Below are 16,888 nucleotides of genomic sequence, written 5' to 3'. Positions count from 1 at the left end.
CGGTTGCGCTGGCTTCCGGGTGCCGGGGCTGCGGGAGGACCCGACGTGAAGTCCGGAAGAACATTTGTGCGGTGTGGGGGTGACGTCAGACGGGCGAGACCAAGTGTGTGAGAGGAGAGGGGTGTGTTTGGGTACTTGGGGAATATTTAAGGTGTCAGGGAAGTAGAGGGTAAGGATGGGTTTTAGACTAATAGGTCTGGAGTAAGGTGGGTAACTAGGGCTGGGGATAGGTAAATTGGAAATGTGTAGGGGAGGGTTAATTGAATTAAGAGGGGTATGGGTCAGGCCAGGTAGGATATATTCAGGTCCAAATCATGTAGGTGGGGCAGAAGGGTCTGACGTGAGCGGGTGACAACACCTGGCTCTTAGATCAGCCAAGGGCTTTATTAGTGCCGAGGGGAGGACTGTTGTTTTTCGATTATTGAAAGTTATCTATCTAATTATTGATTGGGTTTTTTTTTTGTGTTTATTCGTTATTCTTTTTTTTTGCCTCCTGATGGACATTTTTGTACCGGAATAAATTCAGGTCAACGGCCTTACTAACATCGCTCATACTGCCTCCAATCCTTCCACCGCCGCAAGGCTCATCCTGGTAACACTGGCCGAGGGTAGGACAGATCTATAATCTATAATTGATCAGATTTTGAAGTTTGGTTTTAAGTGCCCATATTGTTGTTGGTCTAGGGGTTGTCACTCTTGTCCAAGTTGTGACATACACAAGCAGACACACACACACACACACACACACACACACACACACACACACACACACACACACACACACACACACACACACACACACACACACGCGCACACACAAACACACACACACTGATCATGACCAAAGTTGTACAACACAGTATACAACAACACCTTTCTGATTGTCATTCTTGCTTGCACTAATCTGTGTTGGGTTTCAATGGCAGTGATGGAAAACCAAAATGGGAACCAAAAGGAACCAAAATGGAGAAGGGAAGAAAGTCTATCAAACACACTGCTGTTACTGCAATGACCTCAAGCAAATTCTAGGCTCACGGCCTCATGACCACCACCACCACCTTCAAGATCAAATTATTGTGTGTGTGTGTGTGTGTCTGTGTGTGTGTGTGTGTGTGTGTGTGTGTGTGCCTGCCTGCCTGCCTGCCTGCGTGCGTGCGTGCGTGCGTGCGTGCGAGTAAATGACAGGGGAAAAGATATGGTTTAAATTGTAGAATTGAAATTGTAAATCTTTTTTGTGTCTTTTCCATCATCTGTTTTCCGCAAAAGACTCAAAACTCACCTGTTCAGAGTTCATCTCGACTCTGCATAGAAACCAATGCACAGCCACCATTGAATGTTATACGTCCTGGCACTTGTACATTGCACTTATTCAAGGTACTTAATTGTGTAGCATCTACAGTAGCTGCTATCGCTGCCTTACACGGGGAATGGGTTAGCCTAGCGATTGTAATACTTGCACTTGGTTCTATGAACGTCTTTACTGTACCGACAGCGATATATTGTTTCACTTCTTATGACAAATGTACTTATTGTAACAAATGCACTTATTGTAAGTCGCTTTGGATAAAAGCGTCTGCTAAATGCCCTAAATGTAAATGTAAATGTTTTAGTTAATTGGGTATTATTCAGTTGATTGTGTTCACCTGTCTCCCAATGTTTTTAGTTTTTTTTTTCAGTTTATTTGCTCTTGAAATGATTTAATAAAGTCAAACATTCTGTTAATTTAATATCTGTCCTGAGTACAAACCTTTGATAGTTGCCTGAATTCAGTGGAATTGATATTTGGTGAATGGTGAACTGAATGTACCCGTTTGCAGCTACTGAGCGCACTGTTTACCGGCATCCGAGGATTTACTGTGACCGGCATGCCAGCATGGCTTTTAAAAACTATAACAACAAGGTAGCTACCACTGAAGCCAATAGCGCATACGCATATTTGAAAGACGAGTACTGATTTGAACGGCAAAAAAACATTTATGAATTGAAGCCTTCGACCAGACTTAGGGCCCTATTTTAACGGTCTGAAACGCAATTGAGAAGCGCAAAACGGAAATAGCTTTGTGGGCGGGTCTCTGGGGCTGTTGCTATTGTGGCGATCATACCAGAAGCGGAGGCAGGTATCCGGTGTAACAGCCGGTTGGCTTTATTCCACGAACTTCGCAAACTTTACAACAGTTAACAAGGCACACATGTATCGCTCTACACCCACGTTTCACAAACCCTGCTTGTGATTGGACTACAGCGCTGTCACTCACTAGTACACATACCAGGGTCGCTACACTACCCCCCCACCACAAAGATCCTCGCCCTCGAGGAGACTAACAGCGACTACAGAACAGAAAAATACATGAGCATGAAACAACTCAAATTGTGCATGTTTTTTTTTTTTTCTTTTACAAACTAGGAAGATCTGGGCAGACTGCCATCACTTCCAGTGAGCCCAGGGCGCATTCTTGCCCTTCTAAGAACTCGGGTCTCACTCCTAACTACTCCTCTTCCCAGAGAGTGTCTACAAAGTCCCTGTAACGCCCCGGGGGTCTCCTCTGACGGCGGGGCCGCCCTCCTTCCTGGGCTGGAGCACCTGGACCAGGGGCTGAGTTGCTCTCCCCGTGAGGAGGGGACTGTGACGGTGAGGGGGGTGGTTCAGCTGGGTCTGGGCCTGACGGGGGCCTCAGAGTGAGCTCTGGCGGAGTTGGGGGTGGGGGTCCTGGCGTCCCAGGCCGGGAAATGGAGGCGTCGCCATTTGGATGAGACGTGGGAGGCTGAATAGGCGAGGCTGGTGTCCCCTCTGCTTGCCCCTGTGAGCCCCCACGGTACGGGGCCAACCGGTCTCGATGAAGCGCCACCCTCCTCCCCCTGCCGGGGAGCTGCACCCTGTACACCACCTCTCCCCACCTCTCCAGTATCTTGCAAGGGCCCACCCACTGGCTCTCAAGCTTAGGGCACCGCCCCTTTTTCCTCTGAGGGCTGAAGACCCAGACCAGTTCCCCAGCCCGAAAATGTCTCCCTCGGGTCCTCACGTCATAATTACGCTTCTGCCTCAGCCCAGCTTGCTGCTGCTGTTTCCGGGCAAAAGCGTGGGCCAAATCCAGGCGGTCCTGCAGCCTCCTGGCATACTCTGGACCTGGGGGGGCCTCTGGGGAGTCTGGTGGACGGCCAAACGACAGCTCGGCAGGGGTACGGAGCTCTCTCCCCAGCATGAGAAGAGAGGGCGTACAGGAGGTGGTTTCCTGCATGGCAGAGCGGCAAGCCATGAGCACCAGGGGTAGGTGGTCGTCCCAATCTCGCTGGTGCTGTGACGTGATGATGGCCAGCTGCTGGCCCAACGTGCGATGAAACCGCTCCACTAAGCCATCGCTCTGAGGGTGCAAGGGAGTGGTGCGGGTTTTGTGCATCCCTAGGCGCTCACACATAGAGGCAAAAACCCGGGACTCAAAATTCCTCCCCTGGTCGCTGTGAATGGTCTCCGGCACTCCAAAACGGCTGAACATGCCTTCCACTAGCGCATCGGCCACCGTCACTGCCTCCTGATCGGGAATAGCGTAAGCTTCGGGCCATTTAGTGAAGTAGTCGATGGCCGTGAGTACATAGCGGTTACCCTTGTCGGAGCGAGGCAGCGGCCCTACTACATCCACCGCCACCCTCTCCATGGGGGCTCCCACTGTATGCTGCTGGAGCGGGGCATGAGAACGACCGGGGGGACCCTTACGTGCTGTACAGGCATCGCAGCGGCGGCAGAAGTCCTCTACGTCCCGCCGACACTGGCCCCAGTAGAAGCTCTGGCGAAGGCGTCTAAGTGTCTTAGTCACCCCAAAGTGCCCCGAACCTGCAGCTCCATGCATGGCCTCCAACACTGCCTCTTGCAGGCCATGGGGGACCACGACCTGCCATCTCTGTTCTCCTGTTGCTGGTTGTGACCACGCCCGCTGAAGTACCCCCTGACACAGCCGCAGAGCCCTGAATTTGGCCCACAGCCCCTTGGTTATTGCTGAGAACCTTGCCACTTCCTCCCATGGTGGCCGCTGCTGAGCCTCCACCCACTGTAGCACAGGTTTAAGGTCGGGGTCCTGCTCCTGTTGCTGCCTCCATTCAGCTGGGTCGACCATCTGCAGCTCGCGGGAGATGAGTTCTTCTACCCGACGCACAGCGGCACAGCCCCCGTTTTCCTCCTGCAGTTCTCTCTCACGAGTCTCTCTCCGCTCGCAATACTGGCACCCCACCGCGGCACACGGGCGACGTGACAGGGCATCGGCGTTGGTGTGGCGGGCCCCCGGCCGATGCTCCACGGTGAAGTTAAAAGCCTGGAGCACTTCTATCCACCTTGCGACCTGTCCCTCTGGCTCTTTGAATGTCATGAGCCACTGGAGAGCCGCGTGGTCTGTCCTCACTCTGAACAGTGGGCCGCACAGATAGTACTTGAAATGCCTGATGGACAGCACTACAGCCAAGAGCTCCCTGCGGGTGACACAGTAGCGCCTTTCAGCCTTGTTGAACGCTCGGCTGAAATATGCCACCACCCGTTCCCCATCGGGGCCAGTCTGGGACAGCACACCACCCACCCCCGAGCCACTAGCGTCCGTATCCAGGAGGAATGGCAAGGAGGGATCAGATGGGGCAAGAACCGGGGCTTCGCTCAGAGCCCGTTGAAGGCTGGTGAAGGCCTCCTGACACTGCTCGGTCCAGAGAAAGTCGCAGTCTTTTTGTAGCAGCTGAAACAGGGGGGCAGCGGTGCAGGAGAAGCCCCGTACGAACCTCCTGTAGTACGAGGCTAGGCCCAAGAAGCTCTTCAGCTGCTTCTGGTTGGTGGGTGCTGGCCAATCGGTGACAGCCTGCACCTTGTTCCCCAGAGTGCCAATGCCCTCCTCTCCCACCTTGTGACCCAAAAAGGTTACCTCTCACTGCATGAAGTGGCACTTTTCTGGGTGAAGCTTAAGGCCAGCAGTCCTTATCCTCTCCAGCACTTGACGCAGGGCTCCCAGAGCTGTCTCGAAGGAACTTCCATGAGCCAGGATGTCGTCGAGGTATACCAGGCACTGTTGCCGGGGGACCCCGGCCAGCACCCTGTCCATCAACCTCGCGAAGGTGGCCGGGGCATTACAAAGGCCAAAACTAAGGACCTTGAACTGCCACAGCCCCCGCCCTGTGCAAAACGCTGTTTTGGGTCTTGCCTCCGGGGAGAGGGGAACCTGGTAATAGCCGCTGCGGAGGTCCAAGGAGGAGAACCAAGAGGACCCGGAGACCAGGTCCAGAGACTCGTCTATGCGCGGCAGGGGGTAGGAGTCTTTCCGGGTTATCCCGTTCACCGGCCGGTAGTCCAGACAGAGCCTCCAACCGCTCACCTTCTTGGGGACCATGACAACGGCGGCGGCCCAGGGGCTGTCTGAGGGCTCGATGATGCCTGCCTGCAGTAGGTTACGAACTGCCTCATCGCAAGCCTCTTGACAAGCCAGGGGGAGGCGGCGAGGCCGGCACTTGATGGGGCGTGCGTCCCCCGTGTCGATGTCGTGATGTACTAGGTGAGTCAACCCCACCTCCTCGTCGCTCATGGCAAAGCTGTCTTTGAATTCTAGTAACAGCTGCCACAGCTCCTCCTGCTGTTGAGGGTCCAGGCCGCCACAGTTCTTCCTCCATATATCTCTCACAGCCGATATTTCCCCCTCTCTCTCTGTATTGGTCGAAAGTGACCGGGACGTGGTCGCGTGTACGGTGGACGTGGTCCCTGAAGGGGTGCTGTTGATTCCAGCCTCCACCGTTCCTCTGGGCTGCAGCTGTGAGGCTTTTGTAAGAAGAGGGGGAGAAGGTGAGAGGGGGGGGGTCGCACCTGATGGGGGGGTCGAGGTGAGAGAGGGGCCGACACTCCGAGTGGGAGTGACAGGAGGGAGGGACGCGGCCGGGGTGATGTTGAGAGCTGCCCCTATTGATTCACCAGCCGGTGTGAAAAGTCTGACAGGGGGTGTGACAAGGGTGTCTATGGGCAACATAGTGACGACTGGTCCCCCTCGGAAACTCACCAGGCCCCTCCCAAAGTCCAGGACACATCCTGTAGCTTTTAGAAAGTCCAAACCCAGAATACAGGGTTCCTGAACGGCAGCTATCCATAGCAGGTGACGTACCGCCCACCCCCCTATAGTCACTGAAAACCTGCTTTTTCCTGTCAGGGGAGCTAGTTCCCCGGTGACGGTGTGCAGCCACTTGGCGGTCGGCTCCAACTGGGTCCCCCCAGGCACCACATCAGGTCTCACCAAGGAAACTGTCGCCCCAGAGTCTACTAGAGCCAGACATGGTACACCCTCCACAGTGACTGAAATATAGCACGACTCACCCACCGAGGCACGCCCCACTAAGATGTCAGGTACCAAGCTGGTGTCATCGTCTGCTGTGGAGGCTGGCTGAGAGGTAGGGGAAGGGGGTGGAGTCCGCATATTCCCCTCTACGCGGACCCGGAGCCGTTTCCCTGAGCCGGGCGCTGTTTAGGGCACTCTCTAGCCAAATGCCCTGGCTGTCCACACTCCCAGCAGACTCTGGGCCCTGGCCGCGGCCGTCGTACGGGCTGTAGTGACATAGCTCTGATCAGTTCGGTCATTTCAGCCGCCCAGGCCGGTTTCTCCTCCACTGTGGGGCCCCCGGCTGCCGTCCTCACCGCCAGCGGGCTTTCTTTTACGCTGCTCCCTGCAGCTACTCCCCATACGATCTCCCTCTCTGCAGCCATCTCCAAGGCTGACTGTAAGGTCCGTGGGTGCTGCAGCTGAACCTGAACCCGCAGTTCAGAGGGGAAAAGGGCTCGGATGAACTGGTCACGGGCTAGTTCGCTCTGTACCCCCGGTGGCATGTGTGCGTAAGCCCGCCTGGTCAGACTCTCTATGTCGTTGGCCAGTACACGTAACGGCTCGCCGGTCCTTCTGCATCGATTATTTAGTTCATTACGAAGGAGCTCTGGTTGTAAACATTGTCCAAAACGCCTCTGTAGGGCCCCTACTAAAGCCGTGTAACAGTGTCTGTCTTCGGGGGTGAGCAGTAGGAGACAAGTCAGCGCTTCGTCAGTGAGGCAGAGTGCTAGCTGTAGGGCTTTAGCTTCTGTCGACCACCCCACTGCATGAGCTAACAACTCAAATTGTGCATGAAAAGCCTCCCAGTCTGACCTGCCAGAGTACTTGGGTGTTTTAACGGAGGTAACAGAAGCGGGAAGATGAACGCTGTTTACCTCGCGCTGTTCTCTCTCTCCGGTAGAGAGAGGGTTGTTGCGCCGCGTGAAAGACGGCGTCATGCTCGACTCGTGAGCTATTTCCACCACCGTCTCTCTCCGGCTCTCCTTCGCCTCACGTGCAGCTCTCTCGTACCCGCTGGCGGTTCCCGACCAACCGTAGGCTCCTTCCTCCACGTCTCTCCTCTCCTCCTTCACTCTTGTCCCGCCGAAGTCCTCCATAACGTGCAGCTAGCGAGATGGCTAATCTTCTGCTGTGGCTAGGCTAGCTCCCGACCGGATCCTTATTTAACGTCCGAAGTCACTTCTGACACCAGTGTGGCGATCATACCAGAAGCGGAGGCAGGTATCCGGTGTAACAGCCGGTTGGCTTTATTCCACGAACTTCGCAAACTTTACAGCAGTTAACAAGGCACACATGTATCGCTCTACACCCACGTTTCACACACTCCTACTCGGAGCTCGCACAGGAAGACACCCACACACACTGCGCAACCTCCCCCAATCACAAGCCCCCATGTTGCTGGACCTAGTAACCCTGCATGTGATTGGACTACAGCGCTGTCACTTGCTCCCGATGCAAATCTAAAATGGGTTGGTCTGAATACCCGTAGGTGTGTATTGGGCGTATCATGCAATAAACCAATGAGAGTGCCGTCTCCCATCCCCTTTAAGAGCCACGAGCGCATTTGAAACTGACAAGTTGATATTTTGAAAGCGCATTTGCAGTCTCCCCTGAGACAGATGCATGACCACATGAATTTCAAACTTCAAATGGCTCAGTCTATGTCCAAATAATATTGCCTAATTCACATATGGAATAGCGTTTTCTTCTACAACTTCAGAAACACTAAGTCGTCACGTAAATTTCGGCAAAGAGAACTTAACACATATATGATATGCGGCAATACAATAACAAACATCGTTTCTTACCAGTACTGTATACATTATCGTTATAAACTTGTGTTCATAATATGCACGTGTCCCCCCGTTAATATACATTGCCATGGACTGTGTTACGTGTTAGCCTACGTGTTTAGTTTGCGTGTGTTTAAACAGACACAAGCGCGCCAAGCCTCACCCGCATTCATTCATTATTTTAGCACTCACTCGCGGTAAAACTATGTGTCAGGAAAATATGTGTTTGCTGTACCTGTGATTGCAGATGCATTGATTTAAAACTACAACTTATTACCGCTGTATCAGCTATTTTTTCCCAAATAATTTAACCATCGTTATCATTTACCCTAAAACAAGATTTTGTGTTGGAAGGCTAGGATATACTTTGCTCGAGTTTATTATTGTTATTATTATTATTTTAACGCATGGCATACATGGCAACTAGCAACAATACATGCGTCTGTTTAGAAAGTCAATTGCGCTAGGTGTAAGATAGGGCCCTTAATGACAATCATCACAAAAAGGGTAAGTACTTGAACCAACAGCCGCAAAGTTTCAAGATGAATCGAGATCAGCCCCAAACATCCATATCTAAAAATACGGGCCTAATGAACCAAATCACTAGTCTCCTGCTAGTTTTAAAAGGCTAAATCTTAAATCCTGTTTGGCCCACACTTACAACATTAGTGTCAGATGATAAAGCTTGGCATGGCCTACAACTTTTCTATCGTCTGTCCTCTGCCTCACTGCATAATCCGCAATTTTGATTTAACTGAAAAACCTACTTTTCACACCTCATTCCAAAACACAAATTCTAACCAAACCACCTCTAATTTATTCCTCATTACCCAAATAATTGTTTTTTTTTCAAACATTCCAGTAGTTAATCACATATCCCTGTTTGGGGTCCCCGCAACCGTACCTACATCCGGTTTGGGGGGAGTGGGGGCCGGAAGTAGTATTATGGCCCACTGTGTCAGAGGTATGTTTAGTGTGTGTGTTTGGTGTGTGTGCTTGTTGGTGTGTGTGTGTGTGTGTGTGTGTGTGTGTGTGTGTGTGTGTGTGTGTGTGTGTGTGTGTGTGTGTGTGCGTGCGTGCGTGCGTGCGTGCGTGCGTGCGTGCGTGGGTTAACAGGTTGGGTCGATCTGTGACAAAGGTCTGGTGGGGGGGCCATACTGCGGGAGCCGGGATGAGAGCTAGGAATAGAGAGCAATAAAAAGTACATGGCTTTTGTTTTACTATCGGGACGTATGCAGGTGTGTGAGGAGGAACACTAAGGCCTTCACTGAGATGTTTGATCTCAAGACGGGGATGTGTGGGTTGATCTGTGACAAAAGTCTGGTGGGGGGGCATACTGCGGGAGCCGGGATGAGAGCTAGGAATACAGAGCAATAAAAAGTATCTGGCTTGTGTGTTACTATAGGGACATATGCAGGTGTGTGGGGCGGGCCTAGATGAGGTGTTAATGGTTAGATGCTGTGAAAGTTTAAAGTGTTAAAAGGGACGTTTCACTAATATATTATTCTATGAATTCTCTTAATACAGCTATTTCATAACGAGAGCATTATTTGAAAAACACCATAATTATCCGTATAGTGACACATATACGAGTTATATCCTTATGTGGTAAATTTGGTTTCACCAACGGTCCAGAGGGAAATGTGTTTATAAAAAGCCACACATTTTAAAAAGACAGATCTCACAGATGACTAACTATTATGAAACTATGTTACTATTCCATTAATTAAGACAGCTTTTATCAGTCGCTACTATTTTTAGTGGTATTAACTTGCTCATTTACAAAAGTAAATGTAAATGACACCTTGGAGGGGGGGTGTGTGAACACCCAACCGTGACGGAGGTAAGGGAAGCCCTGTGACTATTGGCTAGGGCCCGATGACTCAGGGGGTTCAGATCTACTTTATCTAATTTCATGATCATAATACTTCACAATATATAGTTTGTTTCAATCGTCCTCCATCGCTCGATTCAACAATATATTTTGGCACTTTTTATGACTCCCGGATGAGACCGCAGCAAAAGCCTTGGTCTTTCCTATCGCCAACATGCCTATGTACTCGGATATCTCAGGCACAGAGACTGGGAAATGCACAGACTGCACCAAACTGCGACAGACAGTGGCTTTATTTGAAACGAGACTAGCAGCATTAGAAAAATGCAACGGAGTCCTCCAGGAAACAGTGCCGATGGGTGAGTTTGCTGAGGTAACTCAGACAAATACACAACAAGATGATCAAAGCTACACTGTATCCTTCCCGAAGCTGGACAAGAGAGAGACAGTTCCAGCTGCATCTCACTGGAACAGAGTCGGCGCTAAGCCAAAACAACATACCAAAGTGAATCAACAAGTTCACTCAACGCCAAATGCTAAGCTACTCAAAGCTAAAGTTGCATGTGTCAGCCGGATTAGCCCGTCAATGAAGTTAACTCTGCCGCTGAAGAACCGGTTCCTGCCACTTCAAGAGTCCACGAACGCGCCTGCCACCCATACACCCCTGAGCCCCGAGATGCGTCCGGACAAACAGTGCGGACAGAGACCGACCATGAACCCGTCGCTAGAGAGGCGAGCTGTGCATGCGTCGGCCACCTGTGCACCCCTGAGCCCCGAGATGCATCCGGACGGACGGTGCGGACAGAGACGGAACAAGAACTAGTCGCCATGGAGGCGAGCTGCGCATGAGTCGGCCACCCGTGCACCCCTGAGCCCCGACAAAATACACATTAAGTCATTCATCAGTGGACCCATACCAGCAGTTGACAGGGGAATAAACAGATTCAGTCGTCTACTTGCACTGAATACATGGCTTTCTAGAGTCTGCAATGAAAGAGGAAGGGGCTTTATTGATAATTTCAACTTGTTCTGGGGGCGCAAATATCTTTTCAGCGCAGATGGCCTACACCCAAACAGGTTAGGCTCAAAACTGTTAAGGGACAATCTTCTCTTCTCGCTCTCCCACAAATCTCCAAGGTCTGACGCACAGGCCACAGTCAGAGCACAGGTTGAGAAGAAGCAAGACTTCAGCCTCCCCGACACATCTACTCTGCCACTATCTGACACATAGATAGCAGACAGACCACAGACTTTGAAGAGAGACAACAGCCTGCCCAGCGCCATGGACACCGTGCCTTCCCCCATCGCTGATGCTGGCTTGGGGAGGAACGGCCACCCCCCTCCTCTGCACTCCCCCATCGACGATGACCTCCAGCCTCATCTTTCCCATAGCCACAACAACAACTTCAGCTCCACTGTCTCCTCCCTTTGCGATTTTCCAGCTGAATTTAAGAAACTGGAATATGTTGGCATCAAACTTGCATCTGTGTCAATGATAGCATCGCCACGTCATGGCCACAGGCTGATAGCACCCAAGCGGAGGGAGCCCTAGCCCCCCTCCTGTACTGATAGTAGTCCTGAGTATTACTGAGACAATCAGAATTTGCTGAACCCAAGGTTGCCTACGTCAAAACATGACAACTTTTGCATTCCTGCTGTAACCACTAAGAGAGTAAACAGAGGGAAACGTAGACACACTGCTAACCTCACAAATCTCATACCTATTGCCTCCAAACCAAAAACAACCTTAAAGTCTATCAACAACACCATCAGGATGGGTCTACTTAATGTTAGGTCTCTTAATAACAAAGCATTTTTAGTTAATGATTTTATTGCCACTTCTAAACTGGATTTTATGTTTTTTAACTGAAACATGGCTGGAACAAAATAACTTCTGATAGAGACAGCTCCTCCCAACTATAACTTTTTTGATGCATGTAGATCTGGAAAAAGAGGTGGAGGGGTTGCTGCTATATTTAAAAATGTATTTCAGGGGAAACAGATGTTATTTAGTGATTTTCCATCATTCAAATACCTTTGTGCTGTACTGAAATGCTCCACCAGGGCGCCCACATACGCTGCAAATTTTTTCGATGACTTCAAAGAATTATTGTCTAGCATCTCCACAGACTTTGACTGTCTAGTTATAACTGGTGACTTCAATTTTCATACTGATGATTTGAATGAAGTGTGCAAAAAAACTTTTTACCATTTTGGACACATTTGAACTGTATCAACATGTGAAAGAGGCTACTCATTGTAAGGGGCACACTCTAGACCTGGTTATCACAAAGGGCCTCAATGTTTCTAATCTCTCTGTGACTGATCCTTACTTGTCTGACCACGTTTGTGTTTTCTTTAATATATCTTTTATTCCCGCCATACAGACAAAATCAAATACTGTCAAAAAATGGTATATCAATGAAGATTCAGACCCATGTTCTGCTGATGATCTTGTAAAAAACTTTAATTTCAAAATTTTGAAAGTCATAGATGTCATTGCACATTATAAGGTTAAAACGATTTCTGGAAAGCAAAAGGCACCCTGGAGAAAAGCTGATTCAGCACAGAAAAAAGAATGCAGGAAGGTTGAACGCATCTGGTGTAAAACAAAACTTCATATTCACCATGATATCTATAAAGAGAGCCTCAGTAACTACAATTTAGACTTAAAAAGTGCTAGAGAAACATTTTTCTCCAATATCATTAAAACCAATACTAATAATGCAAAAACCCTATTTGCAACTGTTGACAGACTGACCAACCCCCCAACACAAATTCCACCTGATCTCCATTCCACGCAGAAATGCAATGAGTTTGCAGCTTTTTATACTGATAAATTGAAGGCATCAGACGCGCCATCAATATCTCCACTTCAAACAAAAATGTTGGACTACCACCCTGTTCAGGCAAAAGTAACGTGGCAGGGATGGCATGCTTTAATGTTATAGACTCTTGTGGGAACTGTGACACAACTAAAGCCATCCACCTGTTGCTTTGATACTTTACCCACCAAACTCTTTAAGAATGTTTTTAACTGCCTAGCAATAGACATATTGCAGATAGTTAACAACTCTCTCCAGTCAGGCAATTTCCCAAAAGCCTTGAAAACTGCAGTTATTAAACCCCTTTTAAAAATGCGGAGCCTAGATACCTCTATTATTAACAACTACAGACCAATATCAAATCTACCCTTCATAAGTAAAATCATTGAGAAAGTTGTCCTCCAGCAACTTAATAACTTCCTGGCATCAACTGGTTGCTATGACACCTTCCAATCAGGATTTCAACCCCTGCACAGCACTGAGACCGCCATTATTAAAGTTGTAAACGACATCCGTCTTAACACAGACTCTGGCAAAACCTCAGTACTAATGCTACTAGACCTCAGTGCTGCATTCGACACTGTAGACTAGGGGTCTTCAATTAAAATTGAACAAGGTCCAGTTACTAAAAATTCCTTCCAAGAAAGGTCTGAACATCTAGCCTACCACGTCCTAATAGCCTATTTTTGTCAAATACAATCAACACGGCATATTTCCTTATCATTTCAGATGTATTTATTTTCAATTTCCAAATAGCTTACTTTTAACCATGAAAAACAAGTAAGACAAAGTAATGCATATTAACATTTCAAGTAAACAAAACAGGTACATTAGGCCTGCATTTCAAGTAAACATAAAAAGTGCATAAGGCCTACATGTCAAGTAAGCAGAACAGGAACATTAGGCCTACACTTCAAATAAACACAAAGTGCATTAGGCCTACATTTCAAGTAAGCAAAACAGGTACACCAGGCCTACATTTGAAATAAACACAAAAAGAGCATTAGGCCTTCATTTCAAGTAAGCAAAACATGTACACCAGGCCTACATTTGAAATAAACACAAAAAGAGCATTAGGCCTTCATTTCAAGTAAGCAAAACAGGTACCCGATCTGTAGTGACTACGACAACCTTTGTTAGATCAATCCCCCTCTTTGACAGCATCTCCTTAATAGCCTCATAAATATCTTCTCGTCTTGTGTGTGTCTCAAGTGGTGTTAGACCCAACAGGTCCTCACAGATGTCTTTCTTGAGATCTCACAGATCTCTTTTCTTGAATCGCACATAAACCAAAAACTGGGCATTTTCCGTTACATCTGAAGACTCATCAATGGCTAAGGATGGGGCACTCTGAACAGCCGCATCAAGCTGTGACAGTGCGTCATCTGATAACATTTCAGATTTTCTGGTTGTCGTTGCAGCTGACTTTGGGATTTGCTTTATTTTTTCACACAATTCATCCCTTTGTTTACCTTCAAGTAACGTCTCGGCAGCGGCGTTCAAGCACTCCTTGACAACAGTCGGTCACTGAAAGTTTTTTTATGTTGCCCTAAAATCCATGCAATCTTAAGTGAGCATTCATTTGTACGTTGCTGGCCTGTAAATGAGTGTGTGAAGACTCGTGTAGACCTCTCATACTGAGCTCTCAGCTCAGACATTTTCCATGCTCTTAGTTCTGACTTCTGGGGATACTTTTCCTCGAAGGATCTGTGTTTGGATTCGTAATTCCGCTTAATATTCCTGCTTTTAATTAGCGCCACGGTTTCAACACATAAAAGACACAACAAAGGTTTGGTACTGCCTTGCGGGAGAATGAACATGTATTGGTCAGTCCATTCATCTTTAAAATGTCTGTTTTCTTGGTCAACTTTCCTAATTTTCAAGCAAGCCATATTCTTATTCCAAATCGCTCTTCCGGTAAACAAACAAATTGATTGGCTATTTTTTGAGTGACGCTATTACGCATATGCCGTGACAGACGGAGAGAGGGGAGGAGTTTGGTGAGTGCATGATCTTCGCTCTGTGAAGATCATTACTTTTTGCTGTTTTTATGCTGTACTACGGACTATTCTGCCTTTCAATTTGTATTTCAGTGAGAAATGTCTTTATTAACATAATCATGCTTTGTATAGTGAAATATAAAAAAATATATATATAACAAAATCGCATTATTTTAATTTGGTCATGGGTCCGGATAGGACCGTCGCTTGGTCCAGACCCGGACCGCGGTCCGCTGTTTGGAGATGCCTGCTGTAGACCATACAATACTTTTGGACAGGTTAGAAAACTGGGTGTGGCTTTCAGGACCAGTCTTAAATTGGTTCACGTTCTACCCACAAAATAGGAACTACTTTGTTTCCATTGACGACTTTGTATCAGAATCAACCAACGTGACATGTGGAGTACCACAAGGTTCGATCTTAGGACCCTCATTATTCAACATCTACAAAACAACAATAACCAACAATGACCATCATTGCTATGCTGATGACACGCAAATCTATGTATCGCTATCACCAAATGACTATCGGCCCATAGATCTGCTGTGCCAGTGCATTGAGCAAGTGAAAGACTGGATGTGCCGAAATTTCCTTTAATTAAATGAGGACAAAACAGAGATAATTTTATTTGGTGCTAAAACAGAAAGGCTTAAAGTAACCCAGCACCTTCACTCTCGGTCCCTAAAAACCTCAATTAAAAGCCAGAAATCTAGGGGTTATCATGGATTCAGATTTACATTTCGACAGTCACATCAAATCAGTTACAAAATCTGCATATTATCACCTTAAAAATGTAGCAAGACTTAGAGGGCTCATGTCCACCGAAGACTTACAAAAACTTGTACATGCCTTTATCTCTAGTAAGCTTGATTACTGCAATGGTCTCCTTACAGGTCTCCCAAAACAAACTCTAAGGAAGCTTCAGCTTGTTCAGAATGCTGCTGCTAGAGTTCTAACAGACCAGAACATATTACATCAATTCTTAAATCGTTACATTGGCTTCCTGTAGGTCAGATAATTGGTTTTAAAATCATGTTGCTAACCTATAAATCCCTACATGGTTTAGGCCCAAAATATTTAACTGATATGCTTCCACTACATAAGCCTTCTAGACCAATAAGATCTTCTGAGACCAATCTGTTAATTATCCCCAGAGTAAACACAAAACATGGGAAAGCAAGATTTAGTTAATATGCAACAAATAGCTGGAATAAACTCCCTGAGGATTTAAGACTTGCCCCAACTCTGAGCACCTTTAAAACAAGACTGAAGACGTTTATGTTTGCTTTAGCTTTCTGCTAAATCTTAAATACAATGCACTTTCTAAAAATCTTTTTTAACTTTGCCTTTATTTTCTACTTTATTACTAAAATGCCTTTTTAACTTTGCCATTATTTTCTATTTTTACCAGAAGGATACATGATCTGATACCAGAGAGAAAGGATAAGGGTTTGAGACCCAAGTTCTGTCTGGGTTAGAGTCCTAGAATCTGGGTTGGAGTCCCAGAGAAAGGACCAAGTTCCTTTAGGTCGGGTTGGAGTCCCAGAGAGAGGACCAAGTTCCTTTAGGTCGGGTTGGAGTCCCAGAGAAAGGACCAAGTTCCTTTAGTTCAGGTTGGAGTCCCGACGTGGGTACCAAATTCCTTTAGGTCGGGTTGGAGTCCCGACGTGGGTACCAGAGAGACTGTTGATCTGATCTTAAATACATTGCACTTTCTATTTTACTGATTTCTTTGCATGTTTTCTTTTACTTATCTATTATTTTATGTTATTGTATGACAATGTTTATATGTGAAGCACTTTGAGACTGCCTTGTGTATGAAAAGTGCTGTATAAATAAAGTTACCTTGCCTTGCCTATAGACGATCATATTTTCAATAACTATTTTGAAAAAGTAGGTTTTGCCGGTGTTTGATGGTCCTGATACTACCATGCTGAACGGGTGTTGAAGCCTGGGGTCAAACATATTGTTCCCCAAAGCCATTTTACCACCCTTCTTGCCCCTCTGATGGGGCAAACATTCAACATTTAACATACGATTACAAAATTACATTACAGAAGAGACTGATGATAAAAAGAATTATGACTCCAACATATAATTCACAAAAATA

The sequence above is a fragment of the Pollachius pollachius genome, assembly GCF_949987615.1.
Source record: "Pollachius pollachius genome assembly, chromosome: 14".
Classification (NCBI taxonomy): Eukaryota; Metazoa; Chordata; class Actinopteri; order Gadiformes; family Gadidae; genus Pollachius; species Pollachius pollachius.
The sequence above is the reverse complement of the archived record's forward strand: the minus strand, read 5'-3'. Positions refer to the sequence as shown.